Below are 14,496 nucleotides of genomic sequence, written 5' to 3' on the forward strand. Positions count from 1 at the left end.
AGAGGGAGGGAACATATATAGAGAGAGACACAGAGGCAGGGAACATATAGAGAGAGAGACACAGAGGGAGGGAACATATAGAGAGAGAGACACAGAGGGAGGGAACATATATAGAGAGAGACACAGAGGCAGGGAACATATATATATATATAGAGAGACACAGAAGGAGGGAACCTATAGAGAGAGACACACAGAGGGAGGGAACATATATAGAGAGACAGAGGGAGGGAACATATATAGAGAGAGAGAGTGAGGGAACATATAGAGAGAGAGACACACAGAGGGAGGGAACTTATATAGAGAGAGACACACAGAGGGAGGGAACTTATATAGAGACAGAGGGAGGGAACATATAGAGAGACAGAGTGAGGGAACATATAGAGAGAGAGACACACAGAGGGAGGGAACTTATATAGAGAGAGACACACAGAGGGAGGGAACTTATATAGAGACAGAGGGAGGGAACATATATATAGAGAGAGACACAGAGGGAGGGAACATATACAGTGGGGAGAACAAGTATTTGATACACTGCCGATTTTGCAGATTTTCCTACTTACAAAGCATGTAGAGGTCTGTCATTTTTATCATAGGTACACTTCAACTGTGAGAGACGGAATCTAAAACAAAAATCAAGAAAATCACATTGTATGATTTTTAAGTAATTAATTTGCATTTTATTGCATGACATAAGTATTTGATCACCTACCAACCAGTAAGAATTCCGGCTCTCACAGACCTGTTAGTTTTTCTTTAAGAAGTCCTCCTGTTCTCCACTCATTACCTGTATTAACTGCACCTGTTTGAACTCGTTACCTGTATAAAAGACACCTGTCCACACACTCAATCAAACAGACTCCAACCTCTCCACAATGGCCAAGACCAGAGAGCTGTGTAAGGACATCAGGGATAAATTGTAGACCTGTACAAGGCTGGGATGGGCTACAGGACAATAGGCAAGCAGCTTGCAAAATACCTGCAAAAAAACCTGTAAAATCGTCAGTGTATCAAATACTTGTTCTCCCCACTGTATATAGAGAGAGACACAGAGGGAGGGAACATATATGTATATATATATATCTCTCTATATGTTCCCTCCCTCTGCCTCTCTATATGTTCCCTCCCTCTGTGTGTCTCTCTCTATATGTTCCCTCCTTCTGTCTCTCTATATGTTCCCTCCCTCTGTGTGTCTCTCTCTATATGTTCCCTCCTTCTGTGTCTCGCTCTCTCTATATGTTCCCTCCCTCTGTGTCTCTCTCTATATATGTTCCCTCCCTCTGCCTCTCTATCTCCGTAAGAAGCATCTCAAGGTCCTGGAGTGGCCTAGCCAGTCTCCAGACCTGAACCCAATAGAAAATCTTTGGAGGGAGCTGAAAGTCCGTATTGCCCAGCGACAGCCCCGAAACCTGAAGGATCTGGAGAAGATCTGTAGGGAGGAGTGGGCCAAAATCCCTGCTGCAGTGTGTGCAAACCTAGTCAAGAACTACAGGAAACGTATGATCTCTGTAATTGCAAACAAAGGTTTCTGTACCAAATATTAAGTTCTGCTTTTCTGATGTATCAAATACTTATGTCATGCAATAAAATACAAATTAATTATTTAAAAATCATACAATGTGATTTTCTGGATTTTTGTTTTAGATTCCGTCTCTCACAGTTGAAGTGTACCTATGATAAAAATGACAGACCTCTACATGCTTTGTAAGTAGGAAAACCTGCAAAATCGGCAGTGTATCAAATACTTGTTCTCCCCACTGTATATGGAGAGAGAGACAGGGAGGGAACATATATAGAGAGAGACACAGAGGGAGGGAACATATATAGAGAGAGAGAGTGAGGGAACATATAGAGAGAGAGACACACAGAGGGAGGGAACTTATATAGAGAGAGACACACAGAGGGAGGGAACTTATATAGAGACAGAGGGAGGGAACATATAGAGAGACAGAGTGAGGGAACATATAGAGAGAGAGACACACAGAGGGAGGGAACTTATATAGAGAGAGACACACAGAGGGAGGGAACTTATATAGAGACAGAGGGAGGGAACATATATATAGAGAGAGACACAGAGGGAGGGAACATATACAGTGGGGAGAACAAGTATTTGATACACTGCCGATTTTGCAGATTTTCCTACTTACAAAGCATGTAGAGGTCTGTCATTTTTATCATAGGTACACTTCAACTGTGAGAGACGGAATCTAAAACAAAAATCAAGAAAATCACATTGTATGATTTTTAAGTAATTAATTTGCATTTTATTGCATGACATAAGTATTTGATCACCTACCAACCAGTAAGAATTCCGGCTCTCACAGACCTGTTAGTTTTTCTTTAAGAAGTCCTCCTGTTCTCCACTCATTACCTGTATTAACTGCACCTGTTTGAACTCGTTACCTGTATAAAAGACACCTGTCCACACACTCAATCAAACAGACTCCAACCTCTCCACAATGGCCAAGACCAGAGAGCTGTGTAAGGACATCAGGGATAAATTGTAGACCTGTACAAGGCTGGGATGGGCTACAGGACAATAGGCAAGCAGCTTGCAAAATACCTGCAAAAAAACCTGTAAAATCGTCAGTGTATCAAATACTTGTTCTCCCCACTGTATATAGAGAGAGACACAGAGGGAGGGAACATATATGTATATATATATATCTCTCTATATGTTCCCTCCCTCTGCCTCTCTATATGTTCCCTCCCTCTGTGTGTCTCTCTCTATATGTTCCCTCCTTCTGTCTCTCTATATGTTCCCTCCCTCTGTGTGTCTCTCTCTATATGTTCCCTCCTTCTGTGTCTCGCTCTCTCTATATGTTCCCTCCCTCTGTGTCTCTCTCTATATATGTTCCCTCCCTCTGCCTCTCTATCTCCGTAAGAAGCATCTCAAGGTCCTGGAGTGGCCTAGCCAGTCTCCAGACCTGAACCCAATAGAAAATCTTTGGAGGGAGCTGAAAGTCCGTATTGCCCAGCGACAGCCCCGAAACCTGAAGGATCTGGAGAAGATCTGTAGGGAGGAGTGGGCCAAAATCCCTGCTGCAGTGTGTGCAAACCTAGTCAAGAACTACAGGAAACGTATGATCTCTGTAATTGCAAACAAAGGTTTCTGTACCAAATATTAAGTTCTGCTTTTCTGATGTATCAAATACTTATGTCATGCAATAAAATACAAATTAATTATTTAAAAATCATACAATGTGATTTTCTGGATTTTTGTTTTAGATTCCGTCTCTCACAGTTGAAGTGTACCTATGATAAAAATTACAGACCTCTACATGCTTTGTAAGTAGGAAAACCTGCAAAATCGGCAGTGTATCAAATACTTGTTCTCCCCACTGTATATAGAGAGAGAGACACAGAGGGAGGGAACATATATAGAGAGAGACACAGAGGGAGGGAACATATAGAGAGAGAGACACAGAGGGAGGGAACATATATAGAGAGAGACACAGAGGGAGGGAACATATAGAGAGAGGGAGAGATACAGAGGGAGGGAACATATATATAGAGAGAGAGACAGAGGGAGGGAACATATATATAGAGAGAGAGACAGAGGGAGGGAACATGTATATATATAGTGAGAGACACAGAGGCAGGGAACATATAGAGAGAGAGAGAGACACAGAGGGAGGGAACATATATAGAGAGAGAGAGACACAGAGGGAGGGAACATATAGAGAGAGACAGAGGAAGGGAGAGAGAAAGCAGGAGTTTTAATAGACTTTATCCATTAAAGCCGTCATTACTGGCCGAGTCTGAAACCTTTTAGCCACAGTCATCTCAGTAATGACACAAATCAGAGAAACAGGGAGCGTGTGTGTGTGTGTGTGTGTGTGTGTGTGTGTGTGTGTGTGTGTGTGTGTGTGTGTGTGTGTGTGTGTGTGTGTGTGTGTGTGTGTGTGTGTGTGTGTGTGTGTGTGTGTGTGTGTGTGTGTGTGTGTGTGTGTGTGTGTGTGTGTGTGTGTGTGTGTGTGTGTGTGTGTGTGTGTGTGTGTGTGTGTGGGGGTGTGTGTGTGTGTGTGTGTGTGTGTGTGTGTGTGTGTGTGTGTGTGTGTGTGTGTGTGTGTGTGTGTGTGTGTGTGTGTGTGTGTGTGTGTGTGTGTGTGTGTGCGTGTGGCTAATGAGGGGTAATTATGGGAAAATTGGGAAATGGCTTAGTGAATTATGACCTTGAAACCATAGAGGGCTTTTATCAGACGGAGTCAGGCTTGGACTGGGGAGAGAGGCTGGATGGCGGACTGTCAAAGGTGTGCTTGTGTGTGTGCATGAGTCCTACACCCCTTGTCACTCATTCTGTCTGGTTCTCGTCTCAGTCCATCTGCTTCCTTTTAATCTCTCATTGCTCAGATTGCTGATTCTCTCTCTCTTGCTGTCAGTCTATCTCTCTCTGTCTCTTTCTTTCTCTCACTTTTTCTCTCTCTCTGTCTATCTTACTCTGTTCAGGTCTGGTTGTCTATTTCTGTCTGATCGATCGCTCTATACTGGCACACTCTGCTGTTTCCTCCTTTCCTCCCATCTCTCTCCCTCCCTCTCTCACCTGCTTCCCCCTCCATCAAATAGTTCCATCCCATCTCTCTTTTTTTCCCCTGTTTCTTATGTCCCTGACTCCTTATGTCCTTCACCTTCCCCTCTCCCCTTATCGCCAGTTGTCTTTTATTATAAGGCAATACTTTTTCATCCTCTGCTCTTCATCTATCTTCCTCCTCCTCTTCCTCTTCCTCCTCTTCACCACCCTTCTGAGTGAGAGATGAACACTCCTCTCCACTCGTTTTTACATCCCCATGTCTTGTTCAGTCTCTGCCTCTTTAGGGGGCAAATCATGCAGACATGAGAGTAGGTTTTGTATTTGAGTAGGTGTGTGTGAGTGAACCAGCTGTATGTGTACCAGTGTGTGTATGTGTGTACCGGTGTGTGTGTGTGTGTACCGGTGTGTGTACCGGTGTTTGTATCTGTACCGGTGTGTGTGTATCTGTACCGGTGTGTGTGTATCTGTACCGGTGTGTGTATCTGTACCGGTGTGTGTGTATCTGTACCGGTGTGTGTGTATCTGTACCGGTGTGTGTGCTTGGGCTTTTACGAGGGATCCCTGTGCTTGGCTCCAAATCCTGAGCAGTCTGTGTGTGGGTGTTGTGAATACCAATACTGCTGCTATTAGATGCTGGAGAGAGGAGAGGATGAGTGTGTGGATGTATAACGGTGAGACTGACCATCTAACGTATCTGTGTGTGTGTCTGTATGTGTCTGTATGTGTCTGTATGTGTCTGTATGTGTCTGTATGTGTCTGTATGTGTCTGTATGTGTCTGTATGTGTCTGTATGTGTCTGTATGTGTCTGTATGTGTCTGTATGTGTCTGTATGTGTCTGTATGTGTCTGTGTGTGTCTGTATGTGTCTGTATGTGTCTGTATGTGTCTGTATGTGTCTGTATGTGTCTGTATGTGTCTGTATGTGTCTGTGTCATTCATCATACATGTGGGGGTTTTATTATAATTGATGGATAAAACCTATATTATATGCTGTGTTGTGTTCCTCTGTGTATTTCTGCTGAGTCAATGAGAGAGTCAGGTCACTGATCTATACTGTGTTGTGTTCCTCTGTGTATTTCTGCTGAGTCAATGAGAGAGTCAGGTCACTGATCTATACTGTGTTGTGTTCCTCTGTGTATTTCTGCTGAGTCAATGAGAGAGTCAGGTCACTGATCTATACTGTGTTGTGTTCCTCTGTGTATTTCTGCTGAGTCAATGAGAGAGTCAGGTCACTGATCTATACTGTGTTGTGTTCCTCTGTGTATTTCTGCTGAGTCAATGAGAGAGTCAGGTCACTGATCTATACTGTGTTGTGTTCCTCTGTGTATTTCTGCTGTTCAGGGTCAATGAGAGAGTCAGGTCACTGATCTATACTGTGTGGGAGTGGAGAGACCTGCTTAGCTCTTATTCTATCACTACTGCTTACACTGTGTGTGTGGGAGAGACTGGCCACGGCTACTCTATTCCTCTCTATTCATATCTGTTGTTCTCTATTGTTCTCTATTCCTCTCTATTCCTCTCTATTCCTCTTTATTGTTCTCTATTCCTCTCTATTCATATCTATTGTTCTCTATTGTTCTCTATCCTCTTTATTGTTCTCTATTGTTCTCTATTGTTCTCTATCCCTCTCTATTTGTAACGTAATTCGTCCTCCTCATCTGACGAGGAGTAAGAAAGGTCGGACCAATGCGCAGCGTGGTAAGTGTCCATTATATTTAATAATACTGAACATGAAAACAATACAAAAATACAAAACAATACAAAAATAACAAAGTGAATAGAATAGAAACCCGAAACAGTTCCGTGTGGAACACACAAACACGGAAGACAACCACCCACAAAACACAATAGAAAGCTCCGGACTGAAGGGCAGCTCCGGACTGAAAGGCAGCTCCGGACTGAAGGGCAGCTCCTGACTGGCGGGCGGCTCTGGCAGCTCCTGACTGGCGGGCGGCTCTGGCAGCTCCTGACTGACGGGCAGCTCTGGCAGCTCCTGACAGACGGGCGGCTCTGGCGGCTCCTGACAGACGGGCGGCTCTGGCGGCTCAGGACAGACGGGCGGCTCTGGCGGCTCAGGACAGACGGGCGGCTCTGGCGGCTCAGGACAGACGGGCGGCTCTGGCGGCTCAGGACAAACGGGCGGCTCTGGCGGCTCAGGACAGACGGGCGGCTCAGGCGGCTCAGGACAGACGGACGGCTCAGGCGGCGCTGGACAGACGGACGACTCAGGCGGCGCTGGACAGACGGACGGCTCAGGCGGCGCTGGACAGACGGACGGCTCAGGCGACGCTGAACAGGAGGAAGACTCTGGCAGCGCTGAGCAGGCGGGAGCACCTGTAGTGCGGAGACGGAGAGACAGCCTGGTGCGGGGGGCTTCCACCGGAGGGCTGGTGCGTGGAGGTGGCACCGGATAGACCGGACCGTGAAGGCGTACTACAGGTCTCGAGCACCGAGCCTGCCCAACCCTACCTGGCTGAATGCTCCCCGTAGCCAAGCCAGTGCGGCGAGGTGGAATAGGCCACACTGGGCTGTGCTGGCGAACCGGGGACACCATGCGTAGGGCTGGTGCCATGTACCCCGGCCCGAGGAGATGCACTGGTGACCAGATGCGTTGAGCCGGCTCGATGCCCACTCTAGGCCGGCCGATACGAGGCGCTGCTATGTGCCGCACCGGGCTATGCCTGCTCACCGGGGACACCGTGCGCCTCACGGCATAACACGGTGCCTGCCCGGTCCCTCTCTCTCCAAGGTAAGCACGGGGAGTTGGCTCTGGTCTCCTACCTGGCTTAGCCACACTCCCCGTGTGCCCCCCCCAATACATTTTTGGGGCTGCCTCTCTGGCTTCCAGCCGCGCTTACGTGCAGCCTCCTCATACCACCGCCTCTCTGCTTTCGCTGCCTCCAGCTCAGCTTTGGGGAGGCGATACTCTCCAGCCTGTGCCCAGGGTCCCTTGCCATCCAGAATCTCCTACCAGGTCCAAGAGTCCTGCGATCGCTGCTGCTGCTGCTTTTGTCTGTTACCAGGCTGCTTGATCCTTTGTTGGTGGGTGATTCTGTCACGAACGTCGTCTGTGGTAAGAGGTGAGGACCAAAGCGCAGCGTGGTATATGTTCATCATGAATTTAATAGACAGAAAACACTGAACGAACTATACACAACAATAAAACGAACAACGAACGTGAAGCTATAATAAGAATAGGGCTGACACAAGCAACTAACATAGACAATCACCCACAACCCACAATGACAAAACAGGCTACCTAAATATGGTTCCCAATCAGAGACAACGACTAACACCTGCCTCTGATTGAGAAACATATCAGGCCAAACACAGAAACAGACAAACTAGACATACAACATAGAATGCCCACTCAGATCACACCCTGACCAAACAAAACATAGAAATATACAAAGCAAACTATGGTCAGGGCGTGACACTATTCATATCTATTGTTCTCTATTGTTCTCTATTCCTCTCTATTCCTCTCTATTGTTCTCTATTGTTCTCTATTCCTCTCTATTATCCCTATTGTTCTCTATTCCTCTCTATTCCTATATATTGTTCTCTATTGTTCTCTATTGTTCTCTATTGTTCTCTATTCCTCTCTATTATCCCTATTGTTCTCTATTCCTCTCTATTCATATATATTGTTCTCTATTGTTCTCTATCAACTATATTCCTCTCTATTGTTCTTTATTCCTCTCTACTGTTCTGTATTGTTCTCTATTGTTCTCTATTTCTCTCTATTGTTCTCTATTCATATCTAGTGTTCTCTATTGTTCTCTATTGTTCTATTTCCTCTCTATTCATATCTATTGTTCTCTATTGTTCTCTATCAACTATATTCATCTTTGTTGTTCTCTATTCCTCTCTATTCATATCTATTGTTCCCTATTCCTCTCTATTGTTCTCTATTGTTTTATATTCCTCTTTATTCAGAACTATTCCTCTCTATCACCCACTGCAGTAAAAGGTTAAAAGTGCATGTCTTGTGCAATGTGCATTTTTCGTCTTCCAGGAATGATATACATGTAAGGAGAAAGCTTAAGTCTCTATTTATCCATTTATGTAAATATACCCCCTGTCTGATTCCCAGTTCGTCCACTAGATAGCAGTAGGAGCTCACATGACGTCTTTTGGCCACTTGAAACCAGTTGCGTCTGGTTTTGGTAGTGAGTCACTGTGCCAAAATGGCTGAACAGACTTTAAAGCTTGACATCTTAAAATGACCCCAGCAATCAGGGCTTTCAAGTTAAATAAGACACAGACAGGTGAGGAAACGTTCACTTTTCCTATTGTAAACGAGGAGCTAGGTCAATGTGTGGAGGATGCAAACAAAGATCATGTGGATGGAGAAGGAAATGCTTAGCTTTACAACGACCATCAGTGTGTACCCTTCCCATGCATACTAAATGTTTACACTTTTGGGGGAGATTCTTATGACATTGGCAGAAGTAAGATTTAAGTTTGATTTCCAAAAAGACAAGCGCTGTTGCTTTCAAATGATATGTCGCTTTCTATTTTCTGATGACATTGGTGGGAGGGGTGGGGGTTGCAGGGTTGTTATAATGAATGTTTCTCCAGTGCAGTTAAAAATAATTCTGTGTCACTTCCCGAGAGAGAGAGAGAGACAGAGACACAGAGAGAGAGAGAGAGAGAGAGAGAGAGAGAGAGAGAGAGAGAGAGAGAGAGAGAGAGAGAGAGAGAGAGAGAGAGAGAGAGAGAGAGACAGAGAGAGAGAGAGAGAGAGAGAGAGAGAGAGAGAGAGAGAGAGAGAGAGAGAGAGAGAGAGAGAGAGAGAGAGAGAGAGAGAGAGAGAGAGAGAGAGGATAATGGGTAATGTTGATGGAGCACAGTTGCTGTGTGTGGGTGTGTATACACACATTACCCACATGCATTACTCCCACTCATATGCATATGCCCCTACATACAATTGCTTTTGCACACACACACACACACACACACACACACACACACACACACACACACACACACACACACACACACACACACACACACACACACACACACACACACACACACACACACACACACACACACACACACACACACATGGAGTGAAGAGAATGTGGTTTCATGAGGACAATCTTTGTCATTACCTCTCAGAGATTCCTCAGGGGACTACATTGTTATTTTCTCCCAGCCACCATCTAATAAACTAGAGCGGGGAGAAGACACACATCCCACACACACACACACACACACACACACACACACACACACACACACACACACACACACACACACACACACACACACACACACACACACACACACACACACACACACACACACACACACACACATAACACACATATCTTTTACAGAACTGTGATCAAATCAAACTAGTGCTTGCAAGGACACTCCTACACACGGTGAAGTCTTTGCTGTAAAAATGACATGGACCTACCTAGAATGTCTAACGTATCATGCATTGGAAACCCCCTATCACTGACGATCACAGTCTGCCGGTCTAGAGTTTCCTCTCTGAAGCTATTCACACACACCACACATACTGACACTCTGAGACGTGTCCACTCTCTGAGAAGTCCACACTTATACAGTACCAGGCAAAAGTCTGGACACACCTACTCATTCCAGGGTTTTTCTTCATTTTTACTATTGTAGAATAATAGTGAAGATATCAAAACTATGAAGTAACACATTTGGAAATAGCAGACTACATAATTTCCTTGACGAACACAACGTCCTGAGCAGAAGCCAGATTGGATTTTTTTTAAATTATCGTACAACAGACCACATTTACACCCTCCACACTCTAATTGATAAACAAGTAAACCAAAACAAAGGCAAAATCTACTCGTGTTTTGTAGATTTCAAGAAAGCATTTGATTCAATTTGGCACGAAGGTCTTTTTTATAAACTAATAGAAAGTGGTATTGTATGGAAAACATATGATTTTATTAAATCAATGTACGCTAAAAACAAATGTGCGGTTAGCAAACAGACTTCTTCTCTCAGGGACGGGGAGTGAAACAGGGCTGCCCAATAAGTCCAACATTATTTAACATCTACATTAATGAATTGGCAAAAACATTAGAAGAATCGGCAGCACCTGGTATCACCAAACACAACACTGAAATCAAGTGTCTGCTGTACGCAGATGACCTGGTGCTGCTGTCTCCCACTAAAGAGGGGTTACAGCAGCACCTAGATCATCTTCACAGGTTCTGTCAGACCTGGGCTCTGACCGTTAACCTAAAAAAAACAAATATAATGATATTCCAAAAAAAGGTCTGGAAATAAGGATGACAAATCTAAATTCTATTTGGACACAGTTCTATTAGAACACACCACAAACTACACATACAGTATCTAGGACTAAATATCAGCAACACAGGTAGCTTTCACATGGCTGTGAACGAGCTGAGAGACAAAGCAAGAAGAGCATTTTATGCCATTAAAAGGAACATCAAAATCGAAATTCCAATTAGAATCTGGCTCAAAATCTTTCAATCAGTTATAGAACCAATTGCTCTATATGGCAGTGAAGTATGGGGTCCAATCTCTAATAATGAATTCACCAAATGGGACAAACATCCAATTGAAAATACTGCATGCAGAGTTTTGCAAGACTGTATTGCAAGTGCAAAGAAAAACTCCAAATAACGCATGTAGAGCAGAATTGGGCCAATACCCCCTCCTCATTCGAATAGAAAAAAGAGCCATCAAATTTTACAACCATCTAAAAAAAGTGACCCCAAAACATTCCATCACACAGCTCTACAATGTCAAGAGATGAAACAAGAGAAGAGTCCCCTCAGCCAGCTTTCTGAGGCTCAGTTCACCAACCCAAACCAACCCCATAGAGCCTCAGGACAGCCCTCAGAAAATCTGGCCCAACCAAATCATCACAAAACTAAAATAAAAATATATCACCTATTGGAAAGACACCACAAAAAAACTAAGTAAACTTCAATGCTATTTGTCTCTAAACAGACAGTACATGGTGGCAGACTCTCTGACCACTGTGACTGATAGAAAACTGAGGAAAACATTGACTAGGTACAGACTCAGTGAGCACAGTCTGGCTATAGAGACCGGTCAAACCTGGCTGCCCAGAGAGGACAGGCTGTGCTCACTCTGCTCCAGGGGAAAGGTAGAGACAGAGCTGCATTTCCTATTACACTGTGACAAATACTCAGACCTAAGAGAATATTTATTTCCCAAAATTATAATTCAATACAAAGAATTTGAAACTATAAAAGATGAAGAAAAAATCTAATATTTATTGGGTGAAAAGCCAACATGTGCAGTTTTGGCAGCCAAATATGTGTCCTCCTGCCACAACCTGAGGGACAGCCAGTGAAAAGTGCAAAGTAATGTCGATAATATTTCCCATCTTGTTTTGTCTTTCATACCAGGTCATGTGTCTTCTCAAGTCATATTGACACTGGTCTACTACCATTGCTTTAATGTATTGTTGTTCTGATTAATATTGTTGTTGTAGTTGTTGTTAATGGTAATCCCATGTCCACTACTACTATTATTATTGCTGTTGGTCCCACCATTTATTTATATATAAATATATATTTTATATATATATAAATATATTTTTTTATTTTATTTTTAGATATGTATACTTTGACAATGTAAGTAATAATGAACTTGCCATGTCAATAAAGTCAATTGAATTGAATTGAATTGAATTGAGAGAGAGAGACATTCACCACAGCCTCTCACACCACCATACAGACCTCCGCTGCAACCCTCAATATGGGTGAGGGATGGGAACACCATGCCTGTGTGTGTGAGTGACATTCTTAAAGCAGCGTATTAGGGCTTATCCTGGCCACCCAGGGCTGTGCAGGGTAACTCCCCATACCCTAGAGATCTCTCCCCTGTGTCCTGCCAGCATCACAGTCCCCTACAGCCTCCAATTTCAATACATTAGCATATCAATACCCAACTCTGGTGTTTCATTCATTCACACCGAGGCCACGCCTGCTACAGGGGCTAGCTTCTCCCTCGCCCCTGGCTTTATACACAGCTATTCAACACAGAGTCAATGCTATCTCAAAGCATGCAGTGAGTGCTAGGGGCAGAGACAGTCAATTTGGCCAGAAAATGTACATAGAAACTGTAGAAAGTGCCTGTCCAATAGAAGTCCCTGGTCACGTCAGTGAGCCGTGTCATGGCAGTGTTACTACCAGGAAGGGTGAGGAAGGGAGGGAGAGCAGAACAGAGAGTCTATTGGGTGACTGTAGGATCCTGCTTTGTCATCTGGAAGACAAGAGAGGATAGTTTGCTCTTCTGCGTATCTCGGCTTGTCCGTGAAGGCTGTCACGCGCGCACGCACGCACACACACACACACACAGCATAGTGTCAGTGTGTATTGACAGAGCGCTGACGGGCCATCAGAGTACTGGGTTTGTCTCTTCTAATTAGAGAGAAAGTGAGGGATGCTGTTTTTCTTCCTCCTCTCCTGTTACTGGGGTGAAGGCTGTCTGAGGGCATCGACAGACGGCTGATGGGACACACACACACACACACACACACACACACACACACACACACACACACACACACACACACACACACACACACACACACACACACACACACACACACACACACACACACACACACACACACACACTCACACTCACACTCACACACACATTCACACTAACACACTTGTCGGGGAGTCAGGGCTGAGTTTGATTTCATTAGAAGTGGAGTTTGTCCATTGGGCTGTGAATGATGAACAAATATTCAGCCACAACATCTCTCATCAGACACCTGCTGGCCAGAGTAGATCACTTTCATATGTAGCTATACAAGTCAACACCTGATGACCAGAGTAGATCACTTTCATATGTAGCTATACAAGTCAACACCTGATGACCAGAGTAGATCACTTTCATATGTAGCTATACAAGTCAACACCTGATGACCAGAGTAGATCACTTTCATATGTAGCTATACAAGTCAACACCTGATGGCCAGAGTAGATCACTTTCACATGTAGCTATACAAGCCAACACCTGATGGCCAGAGTAGATCACTTTCATATGTAGCTATACAAGTCAACACCTGATGGCCAGAGTAGATCACTTTCATATGTAGCTATACAAGTCAACACCTGATGGCCAGAGTAGATCACTTTCATATGTAGCTATACAAGTCAACACCTGATGGCCAGAGTAGATCACTTTCATATGTAGCTATACAAGTCAACACCTGATAGCCAGAGTAGATCACTTTCACATGTAGCTATACAAGTCAACACCTGATGGCCAGAGTAGATCACTTTCATATGTAGCTATACAAGTCAACACCTAATGGCCAGAGTAGATCACTTTCATATGTATTTATACAAGCCAACACCTGATAGCCAGAGTAGATCACTTTCACATGTAGCTATACAAGTCAACACCTGATAGCCAGAGTAGATGACTTTCATATGTAGCTATACAAGTCAACACCTGATGACCAGAGTAGATCACTTTCATATGTAGCTATACAAGTCAAACCTGATGACCAGAGTAGATCACTTTCATATGTAGCTATACAAGTCAACACCTGATGACCAGAGTAGATCACTTTCATATGTAGCTATACAAGTCAACACCTGATGGCCAGAGTAGATCACTTTCACATGTAGCTATACAAGCCAACACCTGATGGCCAGAGTAGATCACTTTCATATGTAGCTATACAAGTCAACACCTGATGGCCAGAGTAGATCACTTTCATATGTAGCTATACAAGTCAACACCTGATGGCCAGAGTAGATCACTTTCATATGTAGCTATACAAGCCAACACCTGATGGCCAGAGTAGATCACTTTCATATGTAGCTATACAAGCCAACACCTGATAGCCAGAGTAGATCACTTTCACATGTAGCTATACAAGTCAACACCTGATGGCCAGAGTAGATCACTTTCATATGTAGCTATACAAGTCAACACCTAATGGC

At 44.1% G+C, this 14,496-nt stretch overlaps 1 protein-coding gene across 1 annotated transcript in view; it reads left to right on the forward strand.

The window, feature by feature from the left end:
* The window catches only part of efna3b (ephrin-A3b), a 202,140-nt gene that overhangs the window by 41,483 nt on the left and 146,161 nt on the right, over positions 1-14,496 (forward strand). The window lies entirely within an intron of this gene.

This window comes from Salvelinus alpinus, chromosome 4 (assembly GCF_045679555.1).
Source record: "Salvelinus alpinus chromosome 4, SLU_Salpinus.1, whole genome shotgun sequence".
NCBI lineage: Eukaryota > Metazoa > Chordata > Actinopteri > Salmoniformes > Salmonidae > Salvelinus > Salvelinus alpinus.